This window comes from Typopeltis vanoorti, chromosome 14 (genome assembly GCF_054136105.1).
Source record: "Typopeltis vanoorti isolate ZY-2024b chromosome 14, IOZ_Tvanoo_1.0, whole genome shotgun sequence".
In the NCBI taxonomy this organism is placed as follows: domain Eukaryota; kingdom Metazoa; phylum Arthropoda; class Arachnida; order Uropygi; family Thelyphonidae; genus Typopeltis; species Typopeltis vanoorti.
Window position 1 is genome coordinate 94,596,189 of NC_143562.1, and position 19,448 is coordinate 94,615,636.

The 19,448-nt window shown below is 32.5% G+C and overlaps 1 protein-coding gene across 1 annotated transcript in view; it reads left to right on the top strand.

Moving 5' to 3' along the window:
• Positions 1-3,418: 3,418 nt before the first annotated feature.
• The window catches only part of LOC150099775 (mitochondrial amidoxime reducing component 2-like), a 229,233-nt gene continuing 213,203 nt past the window's right edge, over positions 3,419-19,448 (top strand). The window contains exon 1 of the mRNA XM_090404065.1: positions 3,419-3,632. The gene's annotated coding sequence lies outside the window, so the exon portion shown is untranslated. The remainder of the gene's footprint in view (positions 3,633-19,448) is intronic.

Here is a 19,448-nt window from a genome sequence, read left to right on the forward strand (position 1 = left end):
GATATCATTCAACTCCTGTGTAGAATTTCTGTTCTACCAGATTATTTTTGGATTGAGTTATTTATAATTCTTTTCTGTGACCATAAATACTGTATCTATGTAATCTTATCAATCACACTGATTCTTGCATTCTTTCTTGATTCAGGTTATATAAAATTTTATAAATTGTTAGATTGAATTTTGTTAAATCCCTCTCTCTAAATTAGATATGAAATGGATCTATTCCAGTTTTCTATCTTTCCCTCAATTCTCTTTTAGCTATCGCTTTCTTTCTGTTATAATCAATTTTATCTTCAGTACATCTAGTTAATAATTACTTCTTGAAAGCATTTCTTTTATCTTCTGTAGTTCTAGAAATATCGTCATTCCACTGCTTAAAACTTCTTTTCATCATCTCCTCTTTTTACCTATGTTTTCAAATGTTGCCAGTTTTAACATACTACATATGTTTAACCAGTGATTCACTGATTTGTATATATATATCTTCAGCTAATTTTTAACTCCGTTGAAAAAGTCACTTTATACTTGGAGTCTGTGGAGCAGTCGTCTTCTTTAGTTTTTGCATTCATTATTCTCGACCAAATTGAATTCGTGAGACTAATAGGGAGTTGCTAGTTTTAAAGCTTCTAAAAACACATGTGCCAAGAACAAATTTTACTAATTGTTATTTACTAATAGATAGTCCACTACTGATCTGTGCCATCTAAGTATATTTAAGACAAACTTTCTGTGGAAAAAAATGCGTTTCTAACTTTAAAATTATTATGAACTATGTAATTAGCCTTCACCCATTTATATTTACAGCTTGTTCACCATGTATACTAATAACTAAATTAATTCTCTTACTGCCAATTCTAGCATTCATAGATATCTGACTGTCTATCACTACTAGACAGTCAGATATTTTACTGGGTTCGTTATTTCCTAATGTGGGAATAAAAGTTTCCATTACATTCTTCTTCTTCTTCACTTTCCACTGATGAATATACTCCGATCACAGTCAAATATCCTCATTGTAATTTAATCCTGATTTGCATTTTTCGTTCATTCTAATAAATACAATTAATTACTTTCTTTTCAAGCGTTCTATGTATCATCAATGCTATTCCCGTTTGTGCTTTCTCAGTGTTGCTTCATCGTCTTCCTCATCTGCCTAAGGTAGGTTAAGGCTACCATGAACAAGAATTTTCTAGTCCAGTCTATCAACAGCTAAATTATTTAAATGTTTGTAAGAGCTCAGACCGCTTATACCCTTGATGTTTTCTATCCATTTCCTACCAGATCTTCCTCGCGGCATCTTTCCTTCTACTCATCCATTTTGGAAATCTTGAGGGAACCATTTTTAGGCAATGTATACACATAGGCCTATGTAGTCCCGTGGAAATGACGTTTGCATTCATAGCGTTAGGCCGCCCAAAGAAGACCATACTAATTTCGAATACATCTCGGCGTTCATTGTTCGTGGCATCACAAAGAGAAGTCCGAGGCAAAATCAGGACCATACTATCACACCGCCATCTCCGAATTTCATAGTTAGGGTTACACACTCTGGTAAGAGACGTTCACTGGGAAACTGCCACACCCACACCTGTCCCTGTGTTCGGTAGAGGATGTGTAGCGTGATTCGTCACTCCATAAGACAGCTTTCCAAGCTTCCACTGTACACACTCTCTCTCTCTCTCTCTCTCTCTGCACCACTGAAGATGACGTTGCATGTTGGAATTAATGTGGGGCCTGTATATTGTAGTCCTAACATGGAAACCCATGTTGTGAGCCTCGGTTCTAAATGTTTCTGTGCAGATTTGTGTTCCAGTTGATGCCTGGGACTCTGCATTCAACGTGTCGTGCGACGAATGGCCGTTTTTACATATTATCCTTCGTAGCACCCTTGCAAAATGATCACTCACTAACTAAAGTACAGTATTTCATTTTTTTCCCCTGCTACCTTCCTACTGCCAGCACTCATTCTTCGTTTTACTTTTCACATGGTGAAAGAACTGAGATTTCCTTTAGCTTCATCAGCTAGCTTTCTTTCTTAATTATCTTTAGTCTTCCTTAATACACATGTCATCCTTTTTGCCTGTGCCTTGCGCTTCACTCTATTGTCATGTTCAGTGAGTATGGTGGGTCGTCCACTGCTTATAGCACTTGCAGCTGACTCCCTGCACTTCCATCTCAGTATAGTATCATATTGATTGTTAGTCTCTGGGATGGGAATGGACTATAGAACTCATGTTCAGATAAGATGATTTAGAAACTTGAGATGGTGGCAAATCTCATGTTAAACTCTCAGTGACAACAAGGGACAGAGGGCGGCTGCCTAACAGCATCTGTCTACCAAAAGCTGACGCAAAAGGAGTTTCATTTACTTTGTATGGAGATTTGAAAGGCGTCAGAGGAATTATTTAATTTAATAACTAAATTTATTGATATATTGTTTTTAAAAATATCATTACTGAAATTTTATTATCAAATAAAATAACATATTTTACTTTATATTATGAAGCCAAGATATTAAAAATAATAATATTCACTTTTTTTTTATAAAAACATGTTAAAAAAAAAGGAAGGGTATGTTTGTTATGTAACTTTTTTGTGTGACAGTTTAAAATCTACAAAATAATTACATAATTGATGCATGACCTCTAAAATGTAAATAAAATGCAATTTATTTCCCTTTGTTCTATAAGTTATTTTAAAATATTAAAACATTAAAAATAAGAATTTGTTTAGATTTTGCATGATGTCACTTTTTTCAGGACTGAGCTAGACCCCAGTGTCGCAATAAAAAAAAAAAAAAAGTCAGTTAAATCGATTTTCGTTTTTGTAACTTGAATAAATGATTACAAAAAATAATAATCAAACTGCTGTATCATGAAAGTGTATCATAAATAAATAACTGAATTCCATTTGTATTCAGCAATTTTTTCGACTTTTCTAATAATTTACCATTTTTAAACTTGTTAACGTACTCCTTTTTTTTTCTAATATATAAATAAAAGAAGCCCTCACCCCTAAGAGACTAGTTTAATTTCTTTGTGACATCTTTTGATTACTCTCTCAAAACATTCCCAGTGAACACACTAGTAAACAAGGAGAGAAATGCATCTCCATCAAGAAAAATATTAAACATGTTAACATGCGAAAATGAGTTCTGTCTAAAATATATGCGTGTCACATTTTGTAGATCAGCTTGGAGAAGAGAAGAAATGCTAACTCCGACGGATTATATTTATTTGATCACACACACACACACACACATATTGGTCCACATTTATGACTACTATGTGCATAGTTAGCATAATATTGTATAACCAATAAAAATTGACCCATTTTGTTACGTAATCACAAAGCTATTTCTAGATTTTTTTTTTTTTTTAACTGCAATACAATTTAGTGCTGCAACAGAATATCTGCTGCTGCTAAAGGAAAACTGATTAATTGCAAGACGTAGGATTTAACAGACCTTGAATTAGTTTTCAGTGGCGGCCTCTTCCATAATAGAGCGACCTTAGAGTATCACTTGAGCAGTAAAGACCTTGTACTTGTGGCTGGTTACGACAGCTATCTAACTGATATCATTATTTGTTAGTACTCAACAGTTTGCTACTGTATTCTACGGATATACGGAGGTAGATTTTTAATATTGACTTTTGTTTCATAGACAAAATGCATGATTTTGAATTAACAGTAATTTCATACATTTAAAATAAACTATTTCGTCTTAATTGATGTTTCATTATTATAATCGGAAATAACTAAATGTGAATAATTAATTACTTTGCTTGCTTTTCTCCCCAACAATGGAGCCCCCACTTTCGGTGCTGCATGTCTATAACTATATTAATTTTTCCTCAATATTGGCTATCATGTGGTTTCTAATATTCAACGACATGTATGCAGTACTTTTAGAATGCTTTCCTAATAAACTGCCTCTTACTTTTTGTACATAAAAAATGTAAATTAAAATTTTTTTTTTTTTTTAATATTCTGTGTTTAACCTAGGATTACTCGATTTTTAGCGATCAGTGTAGGATTTTGATGATGAAAATACAGTATAGGGGAAACAAAAAATAGGAAGTATTGGCTGAAATATAGGAAGGTACTAAAACTATTTATAGTACGTGTGTATGTGTTTAGGACGAAAGGTGTAATTATTCTAGCTATACCAAAAGATGAAAACTGCAAATAAGGTAAAATATTTTCAGGAAAGCAATAAAAATTTGGAAGTACGTATTAAAACCTCACAATGAAATGCGTATAGAAAACAACCGAAAACTGATTTGATTATTAGCATATTCATTTTTTCTTTTCAAACAAATATTTTATTGATCTCCCATTTTAATTCGAGAGAAAGAAAGAATTTACCTTTTTCACATAGTGTCAATGAAATCGTACACAATGGTAGAGTTTAGTAATTCTGAAAATAATTGAATGTTTTGGCACCTAATCATTAAACAGTGACTAATTTTAATGATCTAAGTTATTTTCAGAATGATTGTTAAATTTATCATTATTTTCGGTTCGTACATAACTTCATAAATTGCGTCAAAGAAATTTCTTCACTATCAGTACCCTTTTGTTGTGAAAACAGCAATAAATTCATTTGCTGAAGAACACAAAACTGTTCATTATTAAGGTTTATCCACAATTGTAAGTTTTGAAATTGCTTTTCCTGAAAATTCTTGAATAAACTTTAATAGAATAAATTTGTAATTCGTTTCTCAACCAAATAATGGTATGCACCAATACCAGCAATCATGTTCCTGTTCAATGTTTTGGATATTAATAATATTATTTATTAATGAAAGGCTGACATAACACATTTATGGGATGAATTAGAGCAAGAACTATGACACGTAATTTCCTTAGGGCAGTGTTTCTCAAATTGTGGTCCGCGGACCCCCTGGGGTCCACGGGATAGTTTATTTTCATTAAACTTTATCTTATCATGTTGTTCACACCTGATATGTTCATATCAGGTGTGAACAAATTTCCATTCTGGATTTTATGGGGGCCGCGGTGAATTAACATTCGCTACAGGGGGGTCTGCTACATCAAAAAGGTAGGGAAACACTGCCTTAGGGGATTAAACATTTTTTTTTATTATACTTCTTAGGCATTTTTAACATTTTGCATTCTCTTTTTGTCGCCATATAATTGCAATTTTCGAAAATAATCTTAAACAGTTATAATCGAACGGAAGAAAACAACAACAGAAAAAAAAAAAAAACTTAAACCTTACAGATAAACTGTACATCGAATTCCTAACAACGAGCATGCTAATATCAGTATAGTTCGCCCAACCGATTTGAGGTCCCTCGACACTTCTGCGCATGTCAGAAAAAGGAGAATCCATTCCGATAATAGGGTAATCAGTCTGTCTTCTGCGATGTAATAATAAACAAACTGAGTTTGTTTATTATTACATCCTAGAAGACAGACTTTTCCGACCTGTAATAATAAACAAACTGAGTTTGTTTATTATTACAGGTCGGAAAATTTAGCTTTTCTTTTACGAACATTGCTCTTTTTAAAGTGTAACTCTTTTGCTTGTATAACAGTTGGAAAAATGTACGTAGAGTGTTAATAAAAATTAAAAAAGCTATAGCATAAAACAAAAATGTAACTAAGTTTATTTTTAAGAAAGTTTTCTATAAAATGAAAAGAATTATACAGAAAAACAGAAATTATTTCAAATGAACTTAGATATTCTAAACTTACAGTTGAGAGAACTGAGACACTTTAATGTCCTAAACTGATTAATTATTCATGACTTGTTGTGACTCTCAATAGCATGCAAAAAAAATGTTGGAAAAAATACCATTGTCAAATTCTTTTAATCTTCAGAGTCATCTGAATCGGTGTCCGAATCGCCATCACTTTCACTTAAACTGATCACCAAAGGTTCGCACAATTCTTCGATAATTCCGTCTCTATCCCAATATATATTTTCCAATGAGGTGACACGAGAGCAATATTTTCCCCACTTTTGAACTGTAATACTTTCAATCGCCTGTTCTGAAAGCTTAAAAAGTTTCGACATGTCAATATCCCCAGTTACGTTGCGATGGCGAATGAAACTTTTCACATCTGCCCAAACATACTCAATAGCATTAATATCGCAATGATATGGTGGTAGCCTCAAAACTAGAAATCCATGCTCTTTGAGTATCGTGTCGAATTTAAATAGTTTAGTTGTGGGCGAATTTCTTTTGACCAAATTAAGTAATTCAATTTTTCGCATATCTGGGGAATGAGAAATGTTATTTGCAGAGAGCCAATCCATAAGAACTTGCTTCTTATTAGACCAATTTGGAACTTTGTTTAATCGAAGAATTCTACTGAGTTACACATTTGTATTTTAAAGTTTAGTTTGTATGATTTTACCTTAAAAATGAACAAAATTCACTATAATATAACTTGAAACACTTAATGGTAAGAAAATACTGATGAGCACAGTAGTAGTAGGTAGCCACTCTGATCAAAATAAAATAAGGAATCGTGATTGGTTGTTCCGATGATGATGTCATAGTGTGTGCGTGCGACGTTATGGGTTTGGAATGTTTGGAATTTTTCTGAGGACCATCTCTGTGTGTGTGACATCATGTTTGTTTTATTCGCATATATAAAATTGTGGGTAATTGTTAGAGATAAGGATTGTCATGATTAGTGGGGCACTTCTGACCAGATCAAGATAAGATAAGGAATCGTGATGTGGGTGGGTGTTGTTATGAGATGTAGATAAATGACGTAATTTGTTAGTTGTAAATAAGTGACATCATTTGTTAGTTGTAAATAAGTGACGTTAGGTGATGGATAGTGATAAGATACATTTTGGAATGTTTGGAATTTCGCTGGGGGCTCACTTCTGTCACGGGACATCACATTGTATGTTGGGTTAGTGTAAGCATTGTGGGTGATATTTAGAGATAAGCAATCATAACGTTATGTGTTTGGAAATTTCTGGGGAACATATGTCTCTGTGATATCACATGGTGTTTTGGATTGCCTATGGAATTGTGGGCAATGTTTTTGAGATAAGAGATCTTGGAATTTTCCCAGGGTGACACACATCCATCATTGTCGTAATGTTTTGTCTTTGGTTGTCTATAGATAGCTATACTAATTTTCCAATACATTTTGGGATATTTCTTTCCTGTTAAAGGGTGGGAATTCTTAGAGTAGAGCCATGATGGCTGCAGTGATTAGGCTTTTCTGAATAAATTAATTATATGGTGGTGTCCCTCAAACACACTTTTTTTTACATACCTCATATATATTTTGTTCTATATTCATATTCTAAAGACTATGGGAATTCTTGGAGTATAGTAGAGTCTAGTGGTGGGAGCGTTTAGACTTTTCTGAATAATTTAATTATATGCTTGTGTCCCTCAAACACACACTTTTTTCCATAGCTCATATATATTTTATTCTATATTCATATTCTAATGGCTATGGGATTTCTTTCTAGAAATTCTAATAATAATTTAAATTACTTACAGTCCTTCCAGAATGGCTCTTAAAAATGTGAATATTCCAACGCTTTCTTTTTCCAAAGCTCATACATATTTTATTCTATATTCATATTCTAAAGACTGTGGGAATTCTTTCTAGAAATTTTAATGATAATTTAAATTACTTACAGTCTTTCCACAATGGCTCTTCTAAATGCAAATATTCCAAAAAAGATATTCGAAAATAGTTGAATTTTATATCCACAGCACAACACAAACGCTAACACAGAACAATATTTCTGTAAATAACCAGAAAATATAGTTGACTACATCATTTAGATTTCCACCCGTTTGGTTCCATTCGTTTTCTTGGAGATGACTCATTAATTTCCGGTCTTACTCTATCACACTAAGAAACTGTTTGTATTAATCACATCCTGTAATATATGAGTTGCGGTATTGTTCAAAAGGTATCATTTCCCATGGTTGGGTTTCTCAAACACTTACATATGAATAATTGATTAGCATTCACATGATTGTGATGACACATATCCTAAAATTATTCATTCCTGTTTAAGGATTTTATACACTTATTGTTTTCAAGTAGATGGCTTATTTGTTTACATTTTGTGTACCTATTAAATGAATTTATTTCAAATGAATATTAGCTCTGTAATTTGATAATTTCTATGTTACCTTTTATTTGACTGTAATATTATTAACAAATTGTATTTACTGAATCTAACATGCAGAAATTTAATAAAGTGAAAAAGACATTATTTGTTTTTTTATTCTTCTGATTTCACATTTGCACTGATGTTCATAGTGTATGATTTCCCACTAGTGCTTGCGTATAATTCACGTGATTTTTCTTCATGTGACATTTCAAAACAAGTTGAACTATGGTTTTTACATAGTTCAATTATATAAAATTCATTTCTGTTAGTCCCAATTGACTGTTGTCCTCCCAGTCCGACATTTATTTTACAGTAGGGATATTTATATATATATTTTTTAACACAATTATTATATTAGATATTTTTTCCAATACAAATAAATGATTATTTATTCATATTTCAAATGAAAATTAGCTCAGAAAGAAAGAAAAAAAATGTTTATCCTCAAATAAATATTTATGATTACAGCATACAAGAAATTCATCAGCTTTTTCAAAGTTTTGAAATTCATGAAAATATTGTTTTCGTCATTTTGTATCATTTAAATAAAGAATGGGTCTGGCTATTAAGTTCGTTAATGTTTTTTTTTATTTTCTCTTCCAATGACGAGTATTATTTGATATATGTATGTTGATTCACTTGATTTTATCTGCACACTGCGATACCTTTTTTCTACAGCAATCTTTTTAAGAGTTTTAGTAACGTGTTGCTTTAAAATATCTAATGTATCTCTGTAAAATAACCAAATTCTAACAGTATTGTGACTTTTTAGGTGAAATCTTCTCCACTAAAATTCTGGCTATTAATTTAATACCCAGTTATTCCTTTTGCTTCCAAGAGTTGACAGCTTCTTGAAATATTTGAGGGCTTGCATGAACAAATCAGACTTTTAATTCACTGAGTCAAAAAAAAAGTCTCTGGTTATTTTGTGGCATGAAATTTCACAAGGAAAAAAAAATTGTTATGGTCTTACTTAAATTTGTATAACACATCAACGAAAAACCCAGTTTGTTCATTTAAAATTACACATTTTATTTGTGTGAAATATTATTTACAAATTGTATTTATTGAATCTAACATACAGAAAATAAATAGGGTGAAAAATACAATCTATTTTTTGTTCCTTAATCTTATTGTTAAATTTGCACTGTTGTTCAAATGTTCTTCTCATGTTTGTGGAATTGCCATCATGTGGTTTGTTGATAATTTGACTCTCATCTGAAAGTTAATTTTCATTTGGTGATCACTGGGAATTTATTACTGCAGTAAAATTAAGGGTTGCATATTTATTTTTTTGAAACCAATACATATAATTCTGAGCATTATTAAAAGCACAGAATCTTTCGTTATGTTTCCAAGAGCATTTAAAAATATAAAATAATTCCAAAATAATTTAAAAGATGTTTTCATGTTTTCGACATCCAGTTTCATTTAAATCAAGAACAGGCCTCCCTATTAACCTTGTTAATGTTTTTGATTTTTCTCTTCCTTTGGCGAGAAATATTTGATATTCGCATGTTGATTCTATCATCCAATTTCTTAGTTTGTCCAGAGATAGTGAACCAATTTCCCACTTCAGCTGATGGTTATATTTTATTAACCAAGAATTCTGTTTTTTAACTCTTTCAGGTAATTCTTTTCAACTACAGGTGATTTTGTCAATGCACATCTTACAATAAATCCATCAGAAATACATATTTCTTTAGGAAATAAATTTGAAGTCTCATTTAAAAGAAATTGTACATCAATAGCAATGATAACCGAAAATTCGTATTTTTTTACCCACTATAGATTTTGCATATTCGTTTTCCTTCATTCTTCTTACATTACTTCATTTGGCACCACAAATAAATAGTTATTTATTATAATTATTATTATTATTTCACTGATTATTAGCTCTGATCTTATATTTTATGTTAACTTTCTGTTACAAAATTCTAAACAATTAGAACTTTTCACAAAGAAACTTTCAAAAAATTTTGTGGCTCACCCATTATTTTTACATTACCGAACACGAAACACCACAACACAATACAGCAGCTGCAGTGGATGAACGATTACCTTAAGTACAAAGTCACTCGACTGTATGGTTTTTTCTTATAGTACTGTTTATCCTTACTATGCCCTAGCCTGACCGTTCCTTCAAAAATTAACCTTTTGCACAGATGACAACGATATATTTTCACATGCTGTTGGATATACTGTTGGTGTGTTTTTATCTTACTTTGTGTGGAGAATGGCAAAATTTGTATTTGTGTTATCTGGAGAGTACAAACAATTTTCTATACCAAACTCTAAGAGTTTAAGTCACATTTTTTGGGTTAAAAATCTGCTGTCTCTCTCTGTAAAACAAACAAATTCTAACAGTTCAGATTATCGATTATGTGAACGAATTGTTTTCAGATAACTCGAACAATATCAAAGGTAGCATTCTAAAATAATGAATTACATGGATATCAGTTTTCAACACTTTTTCCCCGTTTGCCATTAATTTCATAATAGTGATTTCTTTTACAATAATTAAACAGGATTGCATTAAGGTATAAAGATATGGATTTAAATATCAATTTCTAATCAGAATAACTCAGTAAAAATTCACTGTGGAAAAATATAACAACAAAAGCACACATCTTTGTTGATTTAAGTTTACAAATGCATATTTTATTTTGATGAAATACTATTTACAAGTACAGGGATACCCCGAAGTTATGCGGTAGGTGGGACGACCAATGAAAAGTTCGTAATTAGAATTCGCGTAGCTCAGGGTATAATTTTGCATGTAATTTATATATCAAACATACAATTGGGACCAAATGTTTATAAAAACCACTATATTTTTAAGAAATATAATCATAATTGCAGTTTTTTATACATAAAAAAAGAGTTATTTCAATGTCGATGGTTTCATAAAATCTTATAGATACGTCTGACGGCTTAATGTCTTTTTCTTTTCATGCAAAATTTCTTCATAGCAAGCCAGTGATTTTTTTATTCCTTGCCTTGTGACTGTAATTCGTTCCTCGTTAGAATCTGTCCTCCAAAATCTGTAAACCTTTCTTAATTAAGCTGAGACCTCTTAATTTTGCAATTGTCATGTGCTTTTCTGGTAAAACTGGATCTGAGGTTTCGGTCTCTTCAGTAGCGAAGAGGCTCCGATATTGGAGACTCTTTGCTACTGAAGGGTGGCTCTGATATCGGAGACATTCCAAGAATCTCCAATAATCCTTACAGCATCTAAAATATTAAATCGTTTCCAAAACTCTTTAACAGAAGTTCCTCATTTTCCTCATAGCTTCATTCAGACTTTCAAACGAACGCTGTATGTAGTATGCTTTGCATGTTTTTCTTTTCTTGCTAGCTGTAGAAGAATCAGACTTGCTTCTTTTGGGCGACATTATTATTTTTTATGGATAAAATTTTTATCAAGAACATAACATTAAACAATCACAAGGTTTATAGACTATAAAAATCATGTATGAATGGAGACCACACGAAATGCATCAGTGCTTGTTCACAGCATGTACGAAACTGGCGAATGCGACCGCACCAGAAAGATACGACTAGTGGTGAAGTGTGACAGGAATACATACATATAAGAAACCATGTAACTCCTGATTTGTGTAAGTCGGGGTATGACTGTATATTCATTAGCTCCTGTATCATCAAGTATTAGTTCCCCATCTTGGCATTTCAGAATATAACACTCACCAAGGTCCATTTCGTAGTCAACTCTTCTTTGCAAGTAGCTGAGGATATCAGACCACTTCCTGTGTAACTTTTCACAAGTGGTCCTGGATAAATACATCACAATGTACATGTCTTCTAAAATAATAATTGGTTTCCATCCTTTTAGAGCTATGTGAAGAGGTTTGTCTCATGCTATTTTCCTGAATATTTTACTCTGGACACAAAACATCACAACACAATACGATAGCTGCACTGGATGAATGAATTGCCATAACTGCAAAGACAAAAAAACAAGTTTTTTCCCCCTCCAAAGTTATCAGTATCAATTGGAAGTGACATCACTAAAAGATATCCACAAATGTGGAGCTCACTCATCTCCACTAGTCTGAGCAGACATTTTTTGGAAGAGAGAAGGATGAGGGGTTATAGTATTGGGTGGGGGCACATTGCAGGGAAGTGTTTCTTTTTTTTTCACTCTGCATTTATCAGTATCAGTTGGAGGTTTTTTCCTCCAAAGTTATCAGTATCAGTTGGAGGTGACATCACTAAAAGATATCTGCAAATGATGAGCTTGCTCATCTCCACTAGCCTTAGCAGACATCTAAAGGAGAGGGGAGTGACTAGGGGGATGATGTGGTTAGCTGGTGGGGTGGGGTGGGGGAGCATTGCAGGGAAGACCTCTGTCACTCTCTTGACTACCTTTTCATTTCCATCACTTAATACTATTTTTTTTCTCATCCCAACAATTTCGGACATATGAGTGAGAGAACTAGTCAAATGGTCTAACATCAAAAAACACTTTTTGAGGATAAAATACTTAACATAATAAGGAAAAATAATATAGAATACCCTTCAAGCCACAGAGATAAGATTTGCCCTATGATGTCTCAAAGTAAGATAATCTCACATCAACATCCTATCCAAAAGCATGTAGAATCATGTGAATCATCTGCGTGAAAGTTTCATTTTGGAAGGAACGATCAGGGTTAAGGGTCAGGTAAACAGTACTATAACGAAAAACAAACGAGTCAAGTGTCTTTGCAGTTACAGCAATTTGTTCATCCAGTGCAGCTATCATAGTGTTGTGCTGTTTTGTGTCCAGGAAAGTAAAGTAAAATAATGGGTGAACCACAAAAGTCATTGAAATTTTCTTTCTTCAGGAAAATAGCACGAGACAAAACTCTTCACCTAGCTCTAAAAGGATGGAAACTGATTATTATTTTAGAAGACACATACATACTGATGTATTTATCCAGGACCGCTTGGGAAAAATTATGCAGGAAGTGGCCTGATATCCTCGGTGAGTGCTATATTCTGATATGCCAAGATGGGCAACTAATAGTTGATGATACAGGAGCTGATAAAAGTAAAGTTTTTTCTATTAGTTGTGAAGAAGCTGAGAGATTATCACCAAAAATGTACGATATTGATAATCATTTACTATTTTTTAAAACTGAATTACCAGCTATTTGTATCATCGAGAAAATTATCACTAATTATTTGAATTCATCAATGGTTAAATTAGACTTTCAACATTTTATCCAATTCGATAAAGATTCTTTATTTTGGGACATTTATGAACATTTTACGAAAACGTTTTGTATATTTGGTGACAAAAGAATACACGGAATGTTTAGGGAGGCATGGTGTCATTTCCAGACTGACACAATATCAAATATATGGAGATGTGCTTACCATGGTACTGTTTTAAAAACTTTTTTGCCTGACCAGCTATTTTGATGTAATGTAACCAAGAAACAGTGAGTAACAAAAATTTTATTCATTGACCTCTTTGGAAAATGTTAAGAGTGTAAACTAAATATTGTGAAATATTTTTAGGTAATTACATGTTTCAAATTTTTGTCTGTGATTATACTTGTAAATAGTATTTCAGCAAAATAAAATATGCATTTGTAAACTTAAATGAACAAAGATGTGTGCTTTTGTTGTTGTGTTTTTCCACAGTGAATTTTTTACTCAGTTATTCTGATTAGAAATTAATATTTAAATCCACAACTTTATACCTTAATGCAATTCTGTTTAATTGTAAAAAAAATCACTACTATGAAATTAATGGCAAATGGGGAAAAAAGTGTTGAAAACTGATATCCATATAATTGATTATTTTAGAATGCTACCTTTGATATTGTTCGAGTTATCTGAAAACAATTCGTTCACATAATCGATAATCTGAACTGTTAGAATTTGTTTCTTTTACAGAGAGACAGCAGATTTTTAACCCAAAAAAACGTGACTTAAACTCTTAGAGTTTGGTATAGAAAAAATTTTTGTACTCTCCAGATAACACAAATACAAATTTTGCCTTTCCCCGCACAAAGTAAGATAAAAACACACCAACAGTATATACAACAGAACGCGAAAATACGTTGTTGAGTCATCTGCACAAAAGGTTCATTTTTGAAGGAACGGTCAGGCTAGGGCATACTAAGAGTAAAGAGTACTATAAGAAAAAATCATACAGTTGAGTGACTTTGTACATAAGGTAATCGTTCATCCACTGCAGCTGCTGTATTGTGTTGTGGTGTTTCGTGTTCGGTAATGTAAAAATAATGGGTGAGCCACAAAATTCTTTGAATGTTTCTTTGTGAAAAGTTCTAATTGTTCAGAATTTTGTAACAGAAAGTTAACATAAAATATAAGATCAGAGCTAATAATCAGTGAAATAATAATAATAATTATAATAAATAACTATTTATTTGTGATGCCAAATGAAGTAATGTAAGAAGAATGAAGGAAAACGAATATGCAAAATCTATAGTGGGTGAAAAATACGAATTTTCGGTTATCATTGCTATTGATGTACAATTTCTTTTAAATGAGACTTCAAATTTATTTTCTAAAAAAATTTGTATTTCTGATGGATTTATTGTGAGATATGCATTGACAAAATCACCTTGTAGTTGAAAAGAATTACCTGAAAGAGTTAAAAAACAGAATTCTTGGTTAATAAAATATAACCATCAGCTTAATTGGGAAATTGGTTCACTATCTCTGGACAAACTAAGAAATTGTATGATATAATCAACATGCAAATATCAAATATTTCTCGCCAAAGGAATAGAAAAATCAAAAACATTAACAAGCTTAATAGGGAGGCCTGTTCTTGATTTAAATGAAACCGGATGTCGAAAACGTGATAATATAATGTGTACTTTTAAATGCTTTTGGAAACATAACGAAAGATTCTGTGCTTTTAATAATGCACAGAATCTTTCGTTATATGTATTGGTTTCAAAAAAATAAATATGCACCCCTTAATTTTACTACAGTAATAAATTCCCAATGATCACCAAATGAAAATTAACTTTCAGATGAGAGTCGAATTGTCAAAAACCACATGATGGCAATTCCACAAGCATGGAAAGAGCCTTTGAACAACAGTACAAATTTAACATAAGAAGATTAAGGAACAAAAAAATAGATTGCATTTTTGGCCTTATTTATTTTCTGTATGTTAGATTCAGTAAATACAATTTGTAAATAATATTTCACTCAAATAAAATGTGTAATTTTAAATGAACAAATTGGGTTTTTTGTTGATGTGTTATACAAATTTAAGTAAGACCATAACCTTTTTATTTTTTTTCCTTGTGAAATTTCATGCCACAAAATAACCAGAGACTTTTTTTGACTCAGTGAATTAAAAGTCTGATTTGTTCATGCAAGCCCTCAAATATTTCAAGAAACTGTCAACTCTTGGAAGCAAAACAAATAACCGGGTATTAAATTAATAGCCAGAATTTTAGTGGAGAAGATTTCACCTGAAAAGTCACAATACTGTCAGAATTTGGTTATTTTACAGAGAGACATTAGATATTTTAAAGCAACACGTTACTAAAACTCTTAAAAAGATTGCTGTAGAAAAAAGGTATCGCAGTGTGCAGATAAAATCAAGTGAATCAACATGCATATAACAAATAATACTCGTCATTGGAAGAGAAAATAAAAAAAAAACATTCACGAACTTAATAGCCAGACCCATTCTTCATTTAAATGATACAAAATGATGAAAACAATATTTTCGTGAATTTCAAAACTTTGAAAAAGCTGATGAATTTCTTGTATGCTGTGATCATAAATATTTATTTGAGGATAAACATTTTTTTCTTTCTTTCTGAGCTAATTTTCATTTGAAATATGAATAAATAATTATTTATTTGTATTGGAAAGAATATCTAATATAATAATTGTGTTAAAAAATATATATAAATATCCCTACTGTAAAATAAATGTCGGACTGAGAGGACAACAGTCAATTGGGACTAATGGAAATGAGTTTTACATAATTGAACTATGTAAAAAACCATAGTTCAACTTGTTTTGAAATGTCACATCGAGAGAAATCACGTGAATTATACACAAGCACTAATGGGAAATCATACGCTATGACCATCAGTGCAAATGTGAAATCAGAAGAATAAGAAAAACAAATACTGTCTTTTTCACTTTATTAAATTTCTGTATGTTAGATTCACTAATTACATTTTGTGTACCGAGGAAACTGGAATTTATTTCCAATGAATATTAGCTCTAATGTATATACTTTGTTAATTTCTATGTTATCTTTTATTTGACTGTAATATTATTAACAAATATTACAGTCAAATAATAGGTAACATAGAAATTAACAAAGTATATATATAACAGAGCTAATATTCATTTCAAATAAATTCCAGTTTCCTAGGTACACAAAAAGTAAACAAACTAACAAGCCATCTACTTGAAAACAATAAGTGTATAAAATCCTTAAACAGGAATGAACAATTTTAGGATATGTGTCAGCACAATCATGTGAATGCTAATCACTTATTCAAATGTAAGTGTTTGAGAAACCCAACCGTGGGAAATGATACCTTTTGAACAATACTGCAACTCATATATTACAGGATGTGATTAATACAAACAGTTCCATAGTGTGATAGAGTAAGACCGGAAATTAACGAGTCATCTCCAAGAAAACGAACAGAACCAAACGGGTGGAAATCTAAATGATGTAGTCAACTATATTTTCTGGTTATTTACAGAAATATTGTTCTGTGTTAGCGTTTGTGTTGTGCTGTGGATATAAAATTCAACTATTTTCGAATATCTTTTTTTGGAATATTTGCATTTAGAAGAGCCATTGTGGAAAGACTAAGTAATTTAAATTATCATTAGAATTTCTAGAAAGAATTCCCACAGTCTTTAGAATATGAATATAGAATAAAATATGTATGAGATTTGTGAAAAAAGTGTGTTTGAGGGACACCACCATATAATTAATTTATTCATAAAAGCCTAATCACTGCGGCCATCACGACTACTCTAAGAATTCCCACCCTTTAACAAGAAAGAAATACCCCAAAATGTATTGAAAAATTAGTACATCCATCCATAGACAACCAAAGACAAAACATTATTACAATGATGGATGTGTGTCACCCTCGGAAAATTCCAAGATCTCTTATCTCAAAAACATCGCCCACTATTCCATAGGCAAGATATCACAGAGACATATGTTCCCCAAAAATTTCCAAACACATAACATTACGATTGCTTATTTCTAAATATCACCTACAATGCTATACACTATCCCAACATACAATGTGATGTCCCTGACAAGTGGGCCCCCAGCGAAATTCCAAACATTCCAAAATTTATCTTATCACTATCCATCACCTAACATCACTTATTTACAACTAACAAATGATGTCACAACTAACAAATTACGTCATTTATCTACATCTCATAACAACACCCACCCACGTCACGATTCCTTATCTTATCTTGATCTTGATCTGGTCAGAAGTGCCCCACTAATCATGACACGAATCCTTATCTCTAACCATCACCCACAATTCCATACACGAACAAAACAAACAATGTAACACATAACGGTACTGACTTGATGGGTGATGCATAAATGCTTTTCATATTCCCCTTCATCTGAAAAGGAAAGTTCTTTGGGCGGAAAATTATTGAGCTTTAAGCTCGCCCTGAAAGGGCAACGAGATTAACTGTTTTCAGCCGAGCATAGAATTGACTTGAGTCTCTTGTATTTGTAGAAATCTGCTTCGTTGTAGTCTGATGCTTGTTTGATCAGTGGGTTCGGATGATTAATCGTCTTATTGAAGAACTTTTCAGCTAGGTCATGAAGAAGAGTTGTGATGTAGGGAATGTTGACTTCTCTGTGAATTTGGGAGTTTCTGATAAACCATGGAGCATCTAAACTCATTCTCAGACATTTGTTTTGCAATCTCTGCAGCTTCTGAATATTTGCCTTCGAATTGTGACTCCACGCAGGAGATGCATAAGTTATGACTGGGCGTATTACCATCTTGTATATGAGCAGTTTGTTTTGAGTATCTAATTTACTTTTTCTGTTGATCATAGGGTAGAGCTGCACTATTGCTTTAGACGTCTTTGAACTTATGTGTTCTATATGGTTGGTGAATTGTAGTTTTTTATCCAGAATTACTCTAAGATATTTGACTGTATTCTGCCATGGGACTTTAACACCTAGTAAATGTATATCTTCCTTGATTTGAGGCTTTTTTCTGGTGAACAGTATGGCTGAGCTCTTCTGTGGATTGGCTTGAATTCTCCGGTCCATTAGCCATCTTTCCAGTGTGTGAATGCTGCTTTGGAGTCTCTTAATAGCCAGTTTTGGGCTGAGAGATCTTGCTAATAATGCAGTGTCATCAGCATATAATGCAGTGATTGTTGAGCTTGGGTTTTGAGGGATATCAGCAATATAGATAGAAAACAGCAAGGGGGGGCCAAGAGTGAGCAAGAGTGAATTATTTTAACTTGCTGAATAGGTATATTGAATGCGATAAGCTTGTAGAGAAGACCTTGGTGCCACACCTTATCAAAAGCCTTTGCGGCATCTAAAAAGACTGCAGCTGTATGAAGATTCCGATTGAAGCCTTCGGAAATGTACTCGATCAACCTGTGAATCTGCTGAATGGTGGAATGGTTTTTTCTGAATCCAAATTGCTCATTTGGGATTATATGTAGTTGGTCCGTTTGTGATTGAAGTCTGGTAAGGACTACTTTTTCTGCTATCTTTCCAAGGCTAGACAAAAGACTGATAGGTTTGTAGTTTTCAGGGAGTTGAGTGTTTTTTCCACTCTTTTTAATTGGTGTGACATCTGCTATTTTCTATGTTAAAGGGAAATACTGGAGTCTGAGGATGGCATTAATTATGTTGACTAGATGTACAATGGCTTTTCTGGGGAGTAGTTTGATTATTCTGTTCGTAATTCCATCTGGGCCTGGAGCTTTATTGTTGTTCAGGTGGGTTATAATGTTTATAACTTCTGTTGAAGAAGTGGGTGTGAGAGATTCTAGATCATCTTTTTGTTCTGTTATGGCCTGCCTGACTCGGCAGTGAATCTTGTAGATGAGATTGATGTTCAAGTTTTCATGTGAGGGGTTGCATTGACTTTCCAAGCTGTCGGCTAGAGCCTCTGCTTTTTCCCCATCATTGTGAGCTATTCCTTTTGAGGTTTGAATTGGGGGTAAAAGTTGCCTTTTGGTGCGGAAGGTTCTCATAAACTTCCATATGGAGTTGTCCTCAGGGTTTAAATTTGTTAGCTTAGATTCCCACTGTTGGTTTCGATGT